This window comes from Aegilops tauschii, chromosome 7, assembly GCF_002575655.3.
Source record: "Aegilops tauschii subsp. strangulata cultivar AL8/78 chromosome 7, Aet v6.0, whole genome shotgun sequence".
Taxonomy (NCBI): domain Eukaryota; kingdom Viridiplantae; phylum Streptophyta; class Magnoliopsida; order Poales; family Poaceae; genus Aegilops; species Aegilops tauschii.
In genome coordinates this window covers 633,549,100-633,567,693 of record NC_053041.3, presented here as the reverse complement: position 1 = coordinate 633,567,693, position 18,594 = coordinate 633,549,100, and positions in this window count along the sequence as shown.

Genomic DNA, 18,594 nt, shown 5'->3' with positions numbered 1-18,594 from the left:
AAGAATAAGAAAAACTTCTATATATACAAAAGTTACATTTTTAGAAAAGTTTTATCTAGGAAGAAGGAAGAAGGGAATAAAAAGAAGGAGAGGAAAAAGGGGAGAAAAAAGAGAAGAAGAGGAGAAAAAAATAAGAAGAGAAAGAAGTTGAAGAAGAAGATTAGAAGAGGAGAGGAAGGAGAGGAGAAAAAAATAAGAAGAGGAAGAAGAAGAAAAAAAAGAGGAGAAGAAGAAGGAATAGAGGAGAAGAAGAAAAAATAGAGTCTATTTTTTCTTCTTCTCCTTTTTTTTTCTTCTTCTCTTCTTTTTTTATCTTCTAATTCCTCTTCTTAATTTTTATCGGGAACTCCGTTCCAAAATAACTTCAACATGATGGGCGGTCAATATATATACCCCCTCTCGACCGTGATAACTTATACCACGGGAGCACCCCCCCCCCCGACCCTCTCGCTCGACCAAAACTCTCGAGGACACCCAAACCCTAGAAAAAACGATGTCGGTCTCCTACCCCCTCCCGCCGCGCCCCTACCTGACAAACTCTCTCGAGGCCACCCAAATTTACCGAGTTAAAAGAGCGTTGTCGTCGAGGCCACCCCAAACCCTTGAAGCGTTGTCGAGGCCACCCCAAACCCTTGAAGCGTTGCCGAGGCCACCCCAAACCCTAGAGAAGCAGCGTCGAGGCCACTAATATGATTCCTTATTGTGATTAGCTAGCTAGTTCTACCTTTGCCACTAATATATCCATCTGTCATGTTTGAATAATAATTGCCATGTTGTAAATATTTGCAGAAACTATGGAGCACCCCCGAGACGAAGCAACAGAAGCGGTGTTGGGGGACATAATCGCACAAGGAAGTGAAGTCGTCTTGTCGTTTCTCAGTGACACCGATAGTCTGGAAGGACAGGCTGAAGAAGCAGGCTATGATTATGATGGCTCCGGTGACCCAATGCCGATGCAAGAAGGAGACCGTGATGACGGCTCCGGTGACCCAATGCCAGTGCAAGAAGGAGACCGTGATGGCGGCTCCGGTGACCGAACCGAGTCCGGCCAGGTATATATATTAGTTAAGCCTGTGCTGACTAGCTAATTGATGCATTCATTGTTTTGGTATGTACACATATTAATTAACTCTCGTCTTTCTTCTTTTTTCTAGCCCTCTGGATCAAGCACAACTTCGGTAATGATGTGAGGCCCGAAGAAAAAGTTGCGCTCGGATGAAAGGTTTGAGATCACAGCAATCGCGCGCGATGGAATGCCGATTGAACCTATCCGGACAAAGGAAGCATTTGCTGCTTAGTGCGGGGTTCTTGTTAGGGACAAGATCCCGATCAGTATCCACCAATGGTTAAAGCCTAAGAAGGAAGACCTTGAGGTGTCTTATGTCGACGATATGTAGAAAGATGATCTTTGGACCGCGCTGAAGGCAAATTTCACCCTACCGCCAGAGGAGGATCCGGAGTAGCCAGTTAAAGAGGTATTGATCAAGTCTCATGCTCTTAAGAAGATGGCAGAACTATTCAGGAGGTGGAAGAATGAGCTGAAAACATCGTTTGTCGACAAAGAAAAGACACAAGAATTCACCAGCCGGTATGAGAAGATCAGAGATCACTGGCCCGCATTTCTAGCCCACAAGACATCAGACAAGAGTAAGAAGATGTCAGCGACAAACAAGAAAAATGCTGCAAAGAAGAAGCATCACCATCGCACGGGGTCAGGTGGCTATCTCAAAGCCCGGCCGTTGTGGGCCAAGGCTGAGAATGACCTGATTGATAAAGGGGTCGGACCAGAGACATTGAACTGGCCAGACCGTTGCCGGACTTGGTTCTTCGGGGTTGGCGGAACCTTGGACCATGTATCAGGGAAGTGCGTTTGGACGAACGAGCAACTGGGAATACCTATCATGAGGCTTCAGGAGTATATCGAGGCAGTGCAGAAAGGGACGTTCGTTCCAGACAGAGAGAACGACGAGCTCACAATGGCCCTCGGGAATCCTGAGCACCCTGGACGGACATGAGGTACGCCAGGATCCGTTCCGTGGAAGGCTGGGTTTCCGGACGCAGGCGATTACAAATGCCAGGAGAGGAGGAAGAAAGTGGAGCATACCCAACTGCAGGCGCTGCACGCAAGGGTACAAGCGATAGAGGAACGAGAAGCAAATCGTAGCAAACGACCTGCCGAAGCTTCCCCCGAAGCTACCCCGCCATCTCAGCGGAGAAGCAGCGTGGCTTCCACCGAGCTGCTTCAGCTGGAGCATGTCTTGACGGCTCCTGCTAGCTACCCCGCGGATGCTATCACGGAGTCTCAACATTGCCACCTTATGACGCAATGGCAGAACTTCAAAGTCAAGGCGGCTGTCGGCTCTGCTCGACCTCCTGAACCGGGCGCAACTTTTCACTGCCGTCCGATTCTAGAAGGATATGCTAGGGTGACGGTGGACGAATTAACGGAGGGATTTTTGGACCTCGAGCTTGACCACCCTACCGGTGAAGGGGAGACTCGGCTGGGTTCTTCTCTGAAGACTCCATGCCTATGGCGGAAGGAGCTCATCAACCTTCCGAACTGGACGCCTCCGCCTCCTCCTCCTCCTCCGGCGAGTGCTACCTCTTGAGCACTGCGTTGGTTTTCCCTTGAAGAGGAAAGGGTGATGTAGTAAAGTAGCGTAAGTATTTCCCTCAGTTTTTGAGAACCAAGGTATCAATCCAGTAGGAGGTCACGCTCAAGTCCCTTGCACCTACACAAACAAATAAGAACCTTGCAACCAACGCGATAAAGGGGTTGTCAATCCCTTCACGGTCACTTACGAGAGTGAGATCTGATAGAGATGATAAGATAATATTTTTGGTATTTTTATGTAAAGAGTAAAAGTAAAGTAAACAAGTAAACAATAATGGAAATAACAGGAGATTAATATGATGGAAAATGGACCTGGGGGCCATAGGTTTCACTAGTGGCTTCTCTCAAGATAGCATAAGTATTACGGTGGGTGAACAAATTACTGTCGAGCAATTGATAGAATTGAGCATAGTTATGAGAATATCTAGGTATGATCATGTATATAGGCATCACGTCTGTGACAAGTAGACCGAAACGATTCTGCATCTACTACTATTACTCCACACATCGACCGCTATCCAGCATGCATCTAGAGTATTAAGTTCATAAGAATAGAGTAACGCTTTAAGCAAGATGACATGATGTAGAGGGATAAACTCATGCAATATGATATAAACCCCATCTTTTTATCCTCGATGGCAACAATACAATACGTGCCTTGCTGCCCCTGCTGTCACTGGGAAAGGACACCGCAAGATTTAACCCAAAGCTAAGCACTTCTCCCATTGCAAGAAAGATCAATCTAGTAGGCCAAACCAAACTGATAATTCGAAGAGACTTGCAAAGATAACCAATCATACATAAAAGAATTCAGAGAAGATTCAAACATTGTTCATAGATAATCTTGATCATAAACCCACAATTCATCAGATCTCGACAAACACACCGCAAAAGAAGAGTTACATCAAATAGATCTCCAAGAGAATCGAGGAGAACTTTGTATTGAGATCCAAAGAGAGAGAAGAAGCCATCTAGCTAATAACTATGGACCCGAAGGTCTGAGGTAAACTACTCACACATCATCGGAGAGGCTATGGTGTTGATGTATAAGCCCTCCGTGATCAATGCCCCCTCCGGCGGGACGCCGGAAAAGACCCCAAGATGGGATCTCACGGGTACAGAAGGTTGCGGCAGTGGAATTAGGTTTTCGTGGTCGCTTCTGATGGTTTGGGGTACGTAGGTATATATAGGAGGAAGAAGTAGGTCGGTGGAGCCACGAGGGGCCCACGAGGGTGGAGGGCGCGCTTGGGGGGGTAGGCGCGCCCCCTACCTCGTGGCGTCCTCGTCTGTTGCTTGACGTCCACTCCAAGTCCTATGGATCACGTTTGTTCCAAAAATCACGTTCCCGAAGGTTTCATTCTGTTTGGACTCCGTTTGATATTCTTTTTCTGCGAAACACTAAAATAGGCAAAAAAACAGCAATTTGGGTTGGGCCTCCGGTTAATAGGTTAGTCCCCAAAATAAAATAAAAGTGTATAAATAAGCCCATTAAACATCCAAAACAGAATATATAATAGCATGGAACAATCAAAAATTATAGATACGTTGGAGACGTATCAAGCATCCCCAAGCTTAATTCCTGCTCGTCCTCGAGTAGGTAACTGATAAAAAAGAATTTTTGATGTGGAATGCTTCTTAGCATAATTCTCAACGTAAATATTTTTATTGTGGCATGAATATTTAGATCCGAAAGATTCAAGATAAAAATTTAATGTTGACATAAAAACAATAATACTTCAAACATGCTAACCAAGCAATTATGTCTTATCAAAATTACATAGCCAAAGAAACCTTATCCCTACAAAATCATATAGTTAGGCTATGTTTCAATATTGTCACACTAACGTTCTTATCATGCATAACCCCGATGACAAGCCGAGCAATTGGTTCATACTTTTAACGCACTTCAGCCTTTTCAACTCTTACGCAATACATGAGCGCAAGCCATGGATATAGCACTATGGGTGGAGTAAAGTATAATGATGGGGGTTATGAGAGAAGACAAAAAAGGTAGAAAGTCTCACATTGACGCGGCTAATCAATAGGCTATGGAGATGCCCATCAATTGATGTCAATGAGAGGAGTAGGGATTGCCATGCACTGGATGCACTAGAGCTATAAATATATGAAAGCTCAACAAAAGAAACTAAGTGGGTGTGCATCCAACTTGCTTGCTCATGAAGACCTAGGGCATTTTGAGGAAGCCCATCATTGGAATATACAAGCCAAGTTCTATAATGAAAAATTTCCACTAGAATATGAAAGTGACAACATAGGAGACTCTCTATCATTAAGATCACGGTGCTATTTTGAAGCACAAGTGTGGAAAAAGGATAGTAACATTGTCCCTTCTCTCTATTTCTCTCTCTTTTGGGGGGGGGCTTCTCCTTTTTTTTCTTTGGCCTCTTTTTTTTTATTTAGTCCGGAATCTCATCCCGACTTGTGGGGGAATCATAGTCTCCATCATCCTTTCCTCACATGGGACAATGCTCTAATAATGATGATCATCACACTTTTAATATTTACAACTCAATACTTAGAACAAAATATGACTCTATGTGAATGCCTCCGGCGGTGTACCGGGATATGCGATGAATCAAGAGTGACATGTATGAAAAAATTATGAATAGTGGCTTTGCCACAAAATACGATGTCAACTACATGATCATGCAAAGCAATTTGACAATGATGAAGCGTGTCATAATAAACGGAACGGTGGAAAGTTGCATGGCAATATATCTCGGAATGGCTATGGAAATGCCATGATAGGTAGGTATGGTGGCTGTTTTGAGGAAGATATAAGGAGGCTTATGTGTGATAGAGCGTATCATATCACGGGTTTTGGATGCACCGGTGAAGTTTGCACCAACTCTCAAGGTGAGAAAGGGCAATGCGCGGTACCGTAGAGGCTAGAAAATTATGGAAGGTTGAGAGTGCGTATAATCCATGGACTCACATTAGTCATAAAGAACTCATATACTTATTGCAAAAGTTTATTAGCCCTCGAAGCAAAGTACTACTACGCATGCCCCTAGAGGGATAGATTGGTAGGAAAAGACCATCTCTCGTCCCCGACCGCCACTCATAAGGAAAGCAATAAAAGAACACCTATGTGTCAAAATTGTTACACAACTTTTACCATACGTGCATGCTACGGGACTTGCCAACTTTAAGACAAGTATTTCTCAATTTCACAATTACTCAACTAGCACACTCTAATATTACCACCTTTATATCTCAAAACACTTATCAAGTATCTAACTTCCATTGATATTTAATGAACTCAATATGGAAGATTAGTTTCACAATTAAAGCAAATTACCATGCTGTTTAAGACTCTTAGAATAATATAAGTGAGGCATGAGAGATCAACAATTTCTATAAAATACAACCACCGCCGTGCTCTAAAAGGTATAAGTGAGGCACTAGAGCAAAAACTATATAGCTCAAAAGATATAAGTGAAGCACATAGAGTATTCTAACAAATTCCGAATCATGTGTGTCTCTCTCAAAAGGTGTGTACAGCAAGGATGATTGTGGTAAACTAACAAACAAAGATTCAAATCATACAAGACGCTCCAAGCAAAACACATATCATGTGGTGAATAAAAATATAGCTCCAAGTAAGTTACCGATGGACGAGGACAAAAGAGGGGATGCCTTCTGGGGCATCCCCAAGCTTTGGCTTTTTGGTGTCCTTGGATTTACCTTGGGGTGCCTTGGGCATCCCCAAGCTTAGGCCCTTGCCTCTCCTTGTTCCATAATCCATCAAATCTTTTACCCAAAACTTGAAAACTTCACAACACAAAACTTAGCAGAAAATCTCGTGAGCTCCGTTAGTGAAAGAAAACAAAACACCACTTCAAGGTACTGTATTGAACTCGTTCTTTATTTATATTGGTGTTCAACCTACTGTATTCCAACTTCTCTATGGTTTATAAACTATTTTACTAGCCATAGATTCATCAAAATAAGCAAACAACACACGAAAAACAGAATCTGTCAAAAACAGAACAGTCTGTAGTAATCTGTAACTAACGCAAACTTCTGGAACTCCAAAAATTCTACCAAAATAGGAAGACCTAGAAAATTTGTTTAATGATCTGCTGCAATTGTAATCAGTATTTTATCACATTCTGGTGATTTTTAACAAATTTTTTCGTGAACAGAAAGTTTCTGGAATTTTCAGCAAGATCAAATATCTATCATCCAAGAAGATCCTATAGGTTTAACTTGGCACAAACACTAATTAAAACACAAAAACAAATCTAACCAGAGGATAGATCAAAGATTTATTCCTAAACAGAAGCAAAAAGCAAAAAAAACTAAAATTAAAATTGGGTTGCCTCCCAACAAGCGCTATCGTTTAACGCCCCTAGCTAGGCATAAAAACACGGATAGATCTAGGTCTTGCCATCTTTGGTAGGAAATCCATAAGTGGACCTCATAATAGATTCATATGGTAATTTAATTTTCTTTCTAGGTAAGTGTTCCATGCCTTTCCTTAACGGAAATTGGAATCTAATATTCCCTTCCTTCATATCAATAATTGCACCGATCTTTCTCAGGAAAGATCTACCAAGAATAATAGGCCATGAAGGATTGCAATCTATATCAAGAAAAATCTACGGGAACATAGTTCCTATTTGCAACAATAAGAACATCATTAATTCTTCCCATAGGTTTCTTAATGGTGGAATTCGCAAGGTGTAAGTTTAAAGAGCAATCATCAAATTCGCGGAAACCTAACAAATCACATAAAGTTTTTGGAATTGTGGAAACACTAGCACCCAAATCACACAAAGCATAACATTCATGATCTTTAATTTTAATTTTAATAGTAGGTTCCCACTCATCATAAAGTTTTCTAGGGATAGAAACTTCCAACTCAAGCTTTTCTTCATAAGATTGCATCAAAGCATCAACGATATGTTTAGTAAAAGCTTTATTTTGACTATAAGCATGCGGAGAATTTAGCACGGATTGCAACAAGGAAATACAATCTATCAAATAGAAATTATCATAATTAAATTTCTCTAAATCCAAAATAGTGGGTTCATTGCTATCTAAAGTTTTAACCTCTTCAATCCCACTTTTACTAATTTTTGCATCAAGATCTAAAAACTCCGAATTTTTGGAACGCCTTCTAGGTAAAGGTGGCTCATCTTTAGTCCCATCATTATCAAGATTCATATTGCAAAACAAATATTTAATAGGGGACACATCGATAACTTTTAGATCTTCATCTTTATTCTCATAAAAATTAGAAGAACACGCTTTTACAAAGCAATCTTTCTTAGCACGCATCCTAGCGGTTCTTTCTTTGCACTCATCAATGGAAATTCTCATGGCTTTGAGAGACTCATTGATATCATGCTTTGGTGGAATAGATCTAAGTTTCAAAGAATCAACATCAAGAGAAAGTCTATCCACGTTCCTAGCCAATTCATCAATCTTAGGCAATTTTTCTTCAAGCAAGGCATTGAAATTCTTTTGAGAAATCATAAATTCTTTAACACTAGTCTCAAAATCAGAGGGCATCTTATTAAAATTTCCATAAGAGTTGTTGTAGAAATTACCATAATTATTAGAGGAGTTACTAGGATACGGCCTAGGATTAAAGTTTCCTCTATAAGCGTTGTTACCGAAATTATTCCTACCAACAAAATTCACATCCATAGATTCATTATTGTTCTCAATCAAGGTAGACAAAGGCATATCATTGGGATCAGAAGAAACACTCTTATTAGCAAACAATTCCATGAGTTCATCCATCTTTCCACTCAAAACATTAATTTCTTCTATCTCATGCACCTTTTTACTAGTAGATCTTTCAGTATGCCATTGAGAATAATTAACCATAATATTATCTAGGAGTTTAGTAGCTTCTCCTAACGTGATTTCCATAAAAGTGCCTCCCGCGACCGAATCTAAAAGATTTATAGAAGCAAAATTCAATCCGGCATAGAAATTTTGTATAATCATCCATAAATTCAAACCATGAGTAGGGCAATTACGTATCATTAATTTCATCCTCTCCCAAGCTTGTGCAACATGTTCATGATCAAGTTGCTTAAAATTCATAATATCGTTTCTAAGAGAGATGATTTTAGCGGGAGGAAAATACTTAGAGATAAAAGCATCTTTGCACTTATTCCAAGAATCAATACTATTTTTAGGCAAAGACAAAAACCAGCTTTTAGCACGATCTCTAAGAGAAAACGGAAATAGCTTCAATTTAACAATATCATTATCGACATCTTTCTTCTTTTGCATATCACACAACTCAACAAAGCTATTTAGATGGGTAGCGGCATCTTCACTAGGAAGGCCGGCGAATTGATATTTCATAACAAGAATTAGCAAAGCAGCATTAATTTCACAAGATTCAGCTTCGGTAAGAGGAGCAATCGGAGTGCTAAGAAAATCATTGTTGATGGTATTGGCAAAGTCACACAATTTAGTATTATCTTGAGCCATCGTGACAAGCAAGCAATCCAACACACGAGCGAACAAGAAGCAAACGAAAAAGAGGGCGAACGGAAAAGAGAGGGCGAATAAAACGGCAAGGGTGAAGTGGGGGAGAGGAAAACGACAGGCAAATGGTAAATAATGTAATGCGAGGGATAAGAGTTTGTGATGGGTACTTGGTATTTCTTGACTTGACTTGGCGCACAACTCCCAAGCAACGGCGCCAGAAATCCTTCTTGCTACCTCTTGAGCACTGCGTTGGTTTTCCCTTGAAGAGGAAACGGTGATGCAGTAAAGTAGCGTAAGTATTTCCCTTAGTTTTTGAGAACCAAGGTATCAATCCAGTAGGAGGTCACGCTCAAGTCTCTTGCACCTACACAAACAAATAAGAACCTCACAACCAACGCAAAAAGGGGTTGTCAATCCCTTCACGGTCACTTACGAGAGTGAGATCTGATAGAGATGATAAGATAATATTTTTGGTATTTTTATGATAAAGAGTAAAAGTAAAGTAAACAAGTAAACAATAATGGAAATAACGGGAGATTAATATGATGGAAAATAGACCCGGGGGCCATAGGTTTCACTAGTGGCTTCTCTCAAGATAGCATAAGTATTACGGTGGGTGAACAAATTACTGTCGAGCAATTGATAGAATTGAGCATAGTTATGAGAATATCTAGGTATGATCATGTATATAGGCATCACGTCTGTGACAAGTAGACCGAAATGATTCTGCATCTACTACTATTACTCCACACATCGACCGCTATCCAGCATGCATCTAGAGTATTAAGTTCATAAGAACAGAGTAACGCTTTAAGCAAGATGACATGATGTAGAGGGATAAACTCATGCAATATGATATAAACCCCATCTTTTTATCCTCGATGGCAACAATACAATACGTGCCTTGCTGCCCCTGCTGTCACTGGGAAAGGACACCGCAAGATTTAACCCAAAGCTAAGCACTTCTCCCATTGCAAGAAAGATCAATCTAGTAGGCCAAACCAAACTGATAATTCGAAGAGACTTGCAAAGATAACCAATCATACATAAAAGAATTCAGAGAAGATTCAAACATTGTTCATAGATAATCTTGATCATAAACCCACAATTCATCGGATCTTGACAAACACACCGCAAAAGAAGAGTTACATCAAATAGATCTCCAAGAGAATCAAGGAGAACTTTGTATTGAGATCCAAAGAGAGAGAAGAAGCCATCTAGCTAATAACTATGGACCCGAAGGTCTGAGGTAAACTACTCACACATCATCGGAGAGGCTATGGTGTTGATGTATAAGCCCTCCGTGATCAATGCCCCCTCCGGCGGGACGCCGGAAAAGACCCCAAGATGGGATCTCACGGGTACAGAAGGTTGCGGCAGTGGAATTAGGTTTTCGTGGTCGCTTCTGATGGTTTGGGGGTACGTAGGTATATATAGGAGGAAGAAGTAGGTCGGTGGAGCCACGAGGGGCCCACGAGGGTGGAGGGCGCGCTTGGGGGGGGGGGTAGGCGCGCCCCCTACCTCGTGGCCTCCTCGTCTGTTGCTTGACGTCCACTCCAAGTCCTATGGATCACGTTTGTTCCAAAAATCACGTTCCCGAAGGTTTCATTCTGTTTGGACTCCGTTTGATATTCTTTTTCTGCGAAACACTGAAATAGGCAAAAAAAACAGCAATTTGGGCTGGGCCTCCGGTTAATAGGTTAGTCCCCAAAATAAAATAAAAGTGTATAAATAAGCCCATTAAATATCCAAAACAGAATATATAATAGCATGGAACAATCAAAAATTATAGATACGTTGGAGACGTATCAGCGAGTCAGGGCACTCCACCTCCTCCTCCGGCGAGTGATCAGGGCACTCAGCCTCCTTCTACGGGGCGTGGCGGCACTCCGCCTCCTTCTCCGCCTGTGCTGGCGCGCCCGAGCAGCTAGCCTCCTCCTTCGCCGCCTCGTCAGCAAGGGTGGAAGAGACCCGCAGCCGCTCCGGCTGCTCCGGCGCGTCATAGTCCTTCTCCTCCGCCTCGTAAGCAAGGAAATAAGACAGCCGCAGCCGCTCCGTCTGCTCCGGCGTCTAGCAGTACAGCCAGAGGCGGGAGGCAATACATATTCGGTCCTTCTCTGAAGACTCCAGAGAAGTTACCATACGAGAGGACCCCGGAGGAAAGCGCGAAGATCGTGCGAGCCGAAGTGACGAACTTCTTTGAAGGGGTGAAACCAAAGAAACAACCACCTCTAGAGGAGAAGGTAGATCCGGTGAAAGCGAAGCGCACTTTGGATGCCCTGAGGAAACCACCAAAGTCTCCGCCGAAAACCAACTATGAGCGCATTATTGAAAAGGTATATATCGAAGCGGAGTGGTCGGGAAGTACTATCAGCGATCGAAGGTTAGCAGAACGATGAGCTGGGAAAAAATTGCCCAGCTCGGCGAACAAGCGAACCAACCGTGCCCCCCGCTCAAGGTGTCTAGCGATATCGTCGCTAATGATCAGAGGATGGTGCCCGGTTATACCAATCTTAGAGATTACCTGCCCGACGATGTGCATTATGATTTCTTGGAGGTGGACGAACACAGATACCATTACGGGAATCCTCTCGTCAAAGATGAAAGATCTCTAACAACGATGATGCGAAGATTGCATGATTGGTACATGGAAACCTGCAAAGAGGCTGGGGGGACGAATACTTTGACGCTGAGAGTTAAAGAGGAGCACGACCTCGTTGGAATTGATCTGTTGTCTATTCAATTTGAGGAGTTCTTCCAGTTTTACAATCAAAAGGCCCTCAATAAATTAACAGTCACTTGCTACTATCTGTAAGTACTACTTCTGTCATTAAGTCTCTATATATAGCTCAGCTCTTTCATTGCATGTATTTATAATTATCCTCACTATATTATGCAGATTGAAGATCGTCGAGTGCAGAAAAGCAGAAATGTATGATATTGGGTTCATTAACACAAATCTCATAGATGAATTTATGGTTAAAAGAATGCCAAAGACACCGAGGCCAACTTGCTCAAATCGTTGATAATAAATCAAAATAAAGATAAAATACTCTTTCCTTACAACTTCAAGTGAGTGTTACTGTCTTGTGCATATTCGGTTTCCCTTATTACTCGAGGTTATAGTAATGTAATTAATTGATGAGTTATGCATGCGTGCGCAGCTTCCACTATCTTCTCCTGGAGATTAAGCTTGAGCAGGGACTAGTAATCGTCTTAGACTCGAGACGAAAAGATCCCGAGACATATACGGACATGACTAAAATTCTCAACAAGTAAGTTCAATCGATCATTATCGCACCATATCGGCAACTTTTTGTTCATTTCGTGATATCTCAAGTAATAATTATTTTCTTTGTCTTGCAGGGTTTGGAAAAAGTTCACCGCAGAAGCTCCGGGACTGCCGATGGAGCTGCGATATACATACCCGAAAGTAAGTACTACTAGCTAGCTACTTCGGCGCATCTCCCGTTGATTCTAGCTACTTTCATCAATGCCATTTATAATGCTTCATTATCAGTTTGATTGACCTCTATTTCTCGTAAAGTGCTTGTGGCAGGAACAAGGAATGATTACTGTGGATACTACATGTGTGAGTTCATCTACAACGTGACTTGCAAAGATAAGCGAGGCTACTCTGAAAGACAATATGAAGTGCGTAAGCAATAATATTCACAATTTCATTTTATTACACCATCATTTCTGTTGAGTTTCATTCATATATATGTATTAACCCCCTTCTTCAAATTAGACGTGGCAGATGCGGAATGAACTCCTACCAGAAGATCGCATGAAAGCAATTCAAGAGGAATTGGCGGGATTCTTTCTTGACCACGTCATCAATAAAGCCGGAGAATACCATGTGGAACTTGAGTTCAGATGCTAGGGGATTGTAAGAGATCTTACATATTGTATATGTATGTAGCCAGTAGCGTCGGATAGATAATACGAAAACTTGTTGTTCGACCAATCTCTCGGAGAAGGAGAGGTCGATCACTTCTCTCGGTATGCATGACGAACTTCTGTACTTAATGGTTTCCTTCATTTTCTTACTAGCTAGCGTGTCGAGGGCCTCTCTATACGTATAGTACGTAGTGTCGACCAAGCACGGAGATAAGAGAGGACACTTCTCTCTATTAATTAATTAGCTACCTAACACAATATATGATACAAAACCCCCAAATCCTCCCCCCCCCCCACCCTTCAGAAAAAAACAAAAACCCTAGCCGCTGAACAGCTGACGCGTGGATGCCTTTTGGTCCCGGTTGGTGCCACCAACCGGGACCAAAGGCCCTCCTGCTTGGGCTCGCAGCACCGGCCACGTGGAGGCCCATCTGTCCCGGTTCGTGTAAGAACCGGGACTAAAGGCCTTGGGCTTTAGTAACGACCCTTTAGTCCCGGTTCAAGAACCGGGACAAATGGGCCTTACGAACCGGGACAATAGGCCCTTTTTCTACTAGTTCGTCATGCCAACGGTGACCGACCAGTCAACCACCATGGGACAATATGATTTTTAGTTTTTTATTAAATAACCACCTCCATGGTGGTCGACTGGTCGGTCACCGTTGGCATTTTTATCTGTTCTTGTATGTCTTGACTATATTTTTCTAGGCCATTGATGTCCCTTGTACCCGCTTTTTATTTTGGCTTTCGATTTTTGAAGTTTTATATATTTTAAACAAAAATTTCTAATTAAATTTTCTTTTCATATTCGTGTTTCTGGTGACCAGCGCTTTGAAATAAGATCAATTTTAATATATTTGGACGACTTTTGACAAAATATGTTAAGTTTCATTGCTTGAACCTTAGCAGCAACCGATAAAAGTCCATTATTTTGTGTCTACAACCGACCGAAAAAATGCTCAAAATTATATATTTGAAATTGGTTAAAACTTGGCATTTCAGATGCAAAAAATGTAAATTTCAAATGTTGAAACTTAAAACTTGATGTGCCCTCGTGCGGGATTGAACTACTGCACCAATCTAAAGGAGATACAAGCGGGTAGCAAGACTTGGCAGGTGAGTGTCCCGCACTCGCGCACCCCTGTGAATTTCTGTATTTTTCTTTTCTTTTTAGAAAATTCTAGTCCATATCTGAAGTTGTTAATAGTGATGTCTAGTCTCAAATAAAAAAGCTTCATTCTGTCTACTGCCGCATCTGGCAGGCAAAACGGTAGTTGTCGGGCGAAGCCCTGTCGACATCGGCGGCGGCGGGACCTTCTCTCCTCCTCGACTGGCGGACTTGAGCGCGGGATGAAGGAGCTTCGTGGGGGCGCGTCACTCCCATGGGTCGTGGCGCTCGCATGTGGCACGTCGACAGAAGAGGCTTCTTTTTCTGGAGACAACAGCTGCGGTGCGGGCCTGTGTGGGTTCGATGGCTGCGGGTGTGGCGCGGAGCCCCTACAGGTGGAACAGAGAGGTGGTGGCATCCTTTCTACTCTTCAGTTCGAGTTGGCGGTGCGCACGGCTGGGGTGTGTCGGCCATGGTGCTCTGCACGGACCGTGGCCCCGCGATCGCTCCTGGCAGCTTCGCTCGGGGCTCGCTCTCGGGCGTGACAGATCTAGGCCTAAGGACGGTCGAGGATATGGTTCTAGGTAAGTGAGCTTGGGCCGGTCCAGCTAGTTCGCGCCATGTTTGTTGTCCTGTCATGGGTCAGATTGGCGTCGACAGTCACAGGCGTGGCACCATGCGGGCTCGCCTAGGCAAATGCTAGAGGGCTGTGGTCGGGACTTGACCGGAGGCGGACGGTGGCAGTCGCCGGGTTATGCCCCTGGTCCATCGGGACAGTATTGGGACGCATGCGTCGGCGCATCATTGTCGAACAAAATGACTTTGTGGTTGATGTCAGGCTAAGAGTGGAAGGAGGTTCCTTCTACTCTTCCTCTCGTTGTTGGTGTGTTGTGATGGGTACGACTGGCGGCGCCTTGGGGACACGGATGATAGGGCGGCTGCCCCTGGTGGTAGTCCGCATGGTTTTCTCTCCGGTGAAAATCGTGATGGTGGTGGTGGCTATGTTCCTTGGTCGTGTGTGCGGCGAGGGGTGTAGGGGTGGGTGGCTTGGGATCACTTTCTTCCGTCGACAATGGCGATTCTCATATCTGGATCAGCAGATTTGTTCTCATCTTAGATGTCCAGGGTGCCTCGTGGTGGCAAGGGGTGAGCGGCCGAGTGAAAGCTCCATGCTTTGGCCCTGACGGTGGTGACACCCAAGGGTGTGGCTCTCCTCTTGAGGAAATTGTTGTGGTTCTCCTACCAGTGTTAGGGGTTCTGGTTAGAGACCGTTATCCGTTTCGGACTAGGCAGCAATGATGCTTACAACCATGTTCCCTATTGGGGGCGTTGTCGCGGACCTTAGCTGTTCTAGGGCGTGTCGTGGCGATGTCTTCAAGCCCTTATGTGCTTTCTCTCGACAACGTAGTTATTTTGTTTTCCACCTTTGGCATTTTTTGGGTGCAATTTATGTTGTCTAGTTATTGGGAGCTCTTCTTGGTAAGAGGGCTACCTCGCTATTCTTGTATCGTTCTGCCATGTACTTAGGTTCATGTTTCGTGAAGTGTACTTTTGACTCTTTTTTGGTTTACTTATGTAAATATGAATTTTAAACTCAACCGGTCTAGACCTCCTACCATGGTTAGGTAACACCCTGCACCCTGTAAACCATCACATGCATTACCCTAAGGGCATCTTTAAAATTTTGTTGGTAAAGGTGGCAGATTACGCAACTACATGCATCTTTATAAAAATGCTTATCGTTCCTAGATTTGCTTTCTAATAAAGGGGGCTTTTATCTCTACCAAAATAAAGAAGCCTAAAGAGGCAGATCAAAACCATCTCCGCCATCAACTCATGGGATCTAGTACCAATACAAAGAGACCTAAAGTGGCAGATCCAAACCATCTCGGCCATCAACTCATGGGATCTAGTAAATCTAATTGATCCAATGTTGAGCATCAAACATGTTTATAACGCTCTAATTGCTCAACATCATCCCATGAAATCTAGTGGGCTATTAATATCCTACCAATATCAAACATGCAATTAGTATTCTAAGACGGATATGCATTACATTTATACGTGTACTACTCCCTCCGTACCTACATATAAGTCTTTTATAGATTTCAATATGAACTACATACGAATGTACATATACATCTTTTAGAGTGTACATATACATATTAGAATCTCTAAAAAGATTATATTTAGAAAGAGAGGGAGTAGTTAACTTAAAATATCCATCCAAGCAGTACAAGGATACACCCATCCTCTCCACAATTAGGACACATACGACCCTAACACGACGCGAGCACGAGACACACACCCATAAAAACCAGTCGGCGAGTAGTAAAGTCATACAAAACCTTAACTGCATAGTAAGAGCAATCACAACCATAGACACAAAATTTAGGCCCTCAAACGCCTGTGGACGCGCCAGAACGCGTCCGCGGGCAGTGACTGGGCAGCCTCACTATACTACTCGTTGTCATCAAAGATATCCACTATCTCCGTGCTGGGCTCTAGGCACATGGGCGGTAGCCACACCTCATGCGGCTCCTTCAACTCCTCTGCATCGGTCTCCGCCTCCTCCTCCACCACCAGTTCGGCAAAAAGCGCGTCGATCTCCACCCGTTCTTGCCGGATGAAACACCGCTTGGCCTCCACATAGGCCTCATCCGGGATGGACACGATGGTGGTCTACTCAGCCATCTCCGCCGCTTGGGTGACCTCAAACTCCGCCTTGGCATCCTCCATGGTAAATCCCACAACTGGCTCCGGCTCTTCCTCCGGATCCGCACCGTCCATGGGATCCGGTTGCTGCTCACCCTCCTCTTCCCCCTCCTCCTCCTCTAGCTCCGGTGAGTTTGGAGGCTGGCTGGCTGGCTACGATCTGAGTGGCGCGTCTAGCTCGGATCTCCTCGAGCAACAGGAAGCACAGCTCCGACGTTAGCATAGAGTACATGGTCTTTCTCTGTCGGGCCATGCATGGTGGAGGCGGACGGTGAGGAAATAGGGAGGCGGAGACGGGGAGAAGTGGATGGGCCCGGGCTGACGGTGAGGAAATAGGGAGGCGGAGACGGAGAGAAGTGGATGGGCCTGGGCTGACGGCATGGAGAGGGAGGAAGCGGATGTGGCTACAGCCGGGGGACGCCATCAGACTTAAATAACCAGACTTAACTCCTCGGGCGGCGAGCCCGAGCGGCACCACGCGGCGTTCACACCCCTACCGGAGCAAACGCCCGTCGGACTGTTGGGTTTTCGGGTGATTTCATGTGGGAGTCGGTCGTCAGTACGACATGGCAGATGCGCCCAGGACGCAGCATATCCGCCCCAGATTCGGGCTAGATATGAGAGGTGCCACTCAGGCCGAGCGTTTGAGATCGGTTTGTGGCGCCTAGATGGGTCGGGTTAGTTTGCCGGTCAGTGACTGGGCAGCCGGCTCGGTCGTTTGAGATCAGTTTGAGGCGCCCGGATGTAGATGCTCTAAGAAGGGGTGGGTGTGGTGAATGTACGATTTTAATACTATCCCGCCGCCTATAAGGGGTAAAAATCTCTCTGGCTATATTTTCTAATTGTGTACCAGCTTACACAGAATGGGTACTCTAGACAGTGAAGAGTAACCACCAACAAAGCTAGTGCGTACACGGGGAGATAACCTGCAGTCACATGAATTTTTACAACTATATGTCTTATGGCTGGGTGGGTGAAGAAGTGCGATGTGGCAGGCTGATGTGGATGGGTTGCATGTCAAGAGAATTCAAGTAGTGGGGGGCTCCTATTTAGATATAGTAGATTAAAAACCGTAGCATTTCTACGTAGCCAACACGGGTAAATTAAGGGTGACACGCCCACCCTTATTAACCTTGTATTTCACCAAGCGAGCGACCAAATATACGGGCAATAATGGATGATTGGTAGTATAAATTAAGCGATTTGGGTTACGGACCATGTAGCGTGCACAGACTTACTATAAAAAATGCTTAATATTCTCATCATGATGATGGAAGCAATTTATTTGTACTTCCAAGCCAATTGCGGTGGATGAGATTGTCCTTTGTGAGGTCAACACCTCGGTGTAGGTACCACAAGAAGATTTTAGTATTTAGTGGTACCTTCAACTTCAATATGTTTTTATTATTGTCCACCAGAATCTTAGAAGGTGTGAAAGCACCATTCATAGTATGATTACTGTGAAATTCGTGCTAGCCTTGAGTCAGCTTGACTGCAAAATTCCCAGGCGGTGCATGCCATGATGCATGGCGATGGCCAGCGAAATCTTTCCTGAATGAGATGACAAGCGGCGACATGCCCATGACATGCATAGTCGTATCCCTTTTGTTACTCACAATGTGTACACAACGCGGGATATCGTTCTTGGAGGGCAGTATAACCAAAGCTAACTTTCGTCCCTAAAACGAATCTCTGATCCATCCCACCACTGCTCCCCTCCATCTCTAGCGAAGAGCTCTGCCACATCCATTACTTTGACTTCGGAGTGCTCGAT